The sequence below is a fragment of the Rhinatrema bivittatum genome, chromosome 9 (assembly GCF_901001135.1).
Source record: "Rhinatrema bivittatum chromosome 9, aRhiBiv1.1, whole genome shotgun sequence".
Classification (NCBI taxonomy): Eukaryota; Metazoa; Chordata; class Amphibia; order Gymnophiona; family Rhinatrematidae; genus Rhinatrema; species Rhinatrema bivittatum.
In genome coordinates this window covers 32,425,273-32,428,264 of record NC_042623.1, presented here as the reverse complement: position 1 = coordinate 32,428,264, position 2,992 = coordinate 32,425,273, and the positions used below count along the sequence as shown (strand labels likewise).

General features: G+C 43.5%; 1 non-coding gene across 1 annotated transcript; it reads left to right on the top strand.

Annotated features, from left to right (window-relative positions):
* The first annotated feature begins 1,606 nt into the window (after window positions 1-1,606).
* TRNAP-UGG lies at window positions 1,607-1,678 on the top strand. The gene has a single exon. It is a non-coding gene; the product is annotated as a tRNA-Pro (tRNA).
* Window positions 1,679-2,992: the final 1,314 nt, after the last annotated feature.

Genomic DNA, 2,992 nt, shown 5'->3' with positions numbered 1-2,992 from the left:
GGATTTTGAGGACCCCCAAAATATTGGTGCTCTAGGCAATCACTTAATTTGCCTAATGGAAGCATCGGCCCCGGGGGGGGGGTACACTGCCAGAGGTGGAGAGACAGTAACTTTGTAGCATTGAAAGGGGTCTACGATATCCGGATGGGGAAAGTTACTGTCTTGGATGGGAGGATAGTTAGGAGAAGTCCTGAGGGAGGGCACCTCTATCCTTATTCAGTCCTTTTACTCATGGAATACACTACCTGTCCTCATGGAATACACTACCTGTCCACATGCGACTTGAACCCTGTGCATTTAAATTCAAAAAGAAATTAAAAACTCTCCTATTCAACCATGCTTACACAGAATAACTCCTTCCACTCCCCCTCGCAGTCCCCTTTCAGGTGACCTCCTTATATTAAGGAGACTTTCATTGTAAATTGTTTTGGTTATTACCTTCTTGTTCTCCTATCCTTCCTACTGCCTTTCTGTTCTTCCCCCCGCCCAGTTACATTCCCCTGTTGCAATGTATTTTCCAATCTTTTCAGTTACTATGTGAACCGGTATGATGTCCCCACAAATACCGGTATATAAAAGTTTCTAAATAAATAAATAAATAAATAAATTTTTTTTCAAAGTGCTTGATCATCCTAACTTCACATTTGTTACTCCACATATATGATCATCACATCATTTCTTTGTTTAGGATTTAGTAACTTATTTTAACACTACTAATTTTTTTGGCCCGATCCAGATTTGGGCAGGCAGTAGCAGGAAGGGGAGAGCAGCTCTGCGTCAGCGGCTTCCTCTCTCTCTCTTTCTCACTGCAGTGCTGAGCAGGACCAGGTAGCAGAGGAGGACATGGCTGAGGGTGAGGCGCCATCACTCCCTTCCCGCTGCCGCTGATGGGAGCATTCCATGGCCCCTGCTTTTGAATATTTTATTCATACTCGTTGCTTATTTATTTTAGGATGTATATTTAGTTTAGTGCAGTTGCCACATTACTTTTTGTTTTGTTCTCTCACGTGGTCTTGAACTTCTACATATCCTGAGGGAATCCTCGGTCCGCATCGCCCCTGTAAAGATTGCGTGTGCCTCTTTAAATGCTTGATGTGCTTGGGGGTTTGTAGTTTACCACAGGCCACCTTGAAAAACAGCTCCTTCGTGCTAGTAGTTTGCATCTCTGTTTTATCTGCACTCTTTGGTTTAGGGACGTCTCTTCATTTTATTTCTATTTTTTTGCCTATTGCTTAGAGGAGGTGTTTTGGTGTGGAGGTGGCATTTTCTACGGGCACTTAATCCAGCTCCCCACTACACCGTAGCTGCGGCTTTGTGTTTTCTGTGAACGGCTTCTTTACCCTGCTTGTGTGTCTGCTTTTCTGAGACCGTAAGTGACAGCTGAATGTGGGCTGCCCCTTGGAAGGGACAGATGGAGCTCCTGGGCAACAGCCTTCTTATTTACAGTGTGCCTGTTGCACATTTTTTTTTAACACGGTGGTTTCGGAGAGAAACAAGTGCAGATGTCTCTGGCAGCAGTGTTCGGTAACATTACGAAAGAGAGCACAGTGTAACCCGAGCTATTCAATTTCCTACTTCTACTTATGTAGGAGCTCTTTCAACAACTGGCTCGTTGGTCTAGGGGTATGATTCTCGCTTTGGGTGCGAGAGGTCCCGGGTTCAAATCCCGGACGAGCCCTTCGTTTTAAATTTTTTTTGTGGTTGTTTTAAAAGCAGGAATACACTTTAGGAGAAATTGTAGGTGATAACTAGTCCAATAAAAAGAAAGTTTAATCAATTTATTGTAATCAGCTTTGAAGTGGCTGCTTAAATATACAATCTACGATATAACAGGGACGTTGCTAAGTACTGATTCTGCCAGTGCCTCTAATCTGATTACTCATTTCCTGCCAGCACTGTCGATCTTTGTTTTCTGAGTTTGAGGTGTTGCAGTTCCTGATTTTCAGCTGGGAGTTCAGATATTGCATGGCTCAAAGTCGCTGAAAGCTGCACGGTGCTGGATAGAGACATGCCTCTGCAATTTTTTTGGGGGGTAGGAGTTCTTCATTTTATGTTAATTTTGTTTCTTTAAAACGAAAAAAACAAACAAAAACCAGCAACATAAAATAGAAAGAAACAAATATGGAGAGTTCCCCCCCCCCATTGCTGATGTAATTAAACCTCCCACCTCCCAAAAAAAAACCCTTAGTCCTTCATCTTTTCTCATAGGCAGTAACTTTCCTGCTCCTTGGAGCAGGAGCAATCCCATTCTGTACTACCATACAACAAAATGGCACCAGCCTCGCGCCGACAGCACTTTGCAACAGGGACTCAGTGGGGCAGTAGCAATTGGGGATTGCTTCTGCCCTGTTTGCTATGATCCCTCCCCCTCCCCATGGCTAGGGCAAGCTACTGTCTTGGGTGGGTAGTTAGGGGCAGGCCTAGGGAACTTGCATGTGGGATGGGTGGTGGCAGCGCTTAGAGTTGGTTGATTTAATGTTTTTTTCACTGACTTTCCAAACAAACATTAACCAAAAAAATCCCTGAATTTCGTTTTTTTCAGTTCATTTATATTTAAAAAAAAAAAAAGTGAGTTTTTCATGACTAATTTTATTTGAAAATAAATGCACACTCCTGTTGCTAGAAAGCAACAGCTGTTTCCTAGCACCCAGAGAGATCAATTCAGAACCAGTTGGTTATGCACCTCTACCAGCAGATGAAGATGGAGCAAAGCTGACATCAAAGTACATATACTCATAGAAATGACGGCAGAAAAAAACCCAATCGGCCCATCCAGTCTGCCCAGCAAGCTCCCACACATAGTTTCCCATACTTATCTGTTTCACCGACCACCAAGTTCAGGGCCCTTGTTGGTAACTGTTTGATTCAATTTCCTGCCACCCCCTGCCATTGATGCAGAGAGTAATGTTGGAGTTGCATCAAAGGTGAGCATAAGGCTTAATGGTTAAGGGTAGTAACCGCCGCATCAAGCAAGTTACCCTGATGCTTGTTT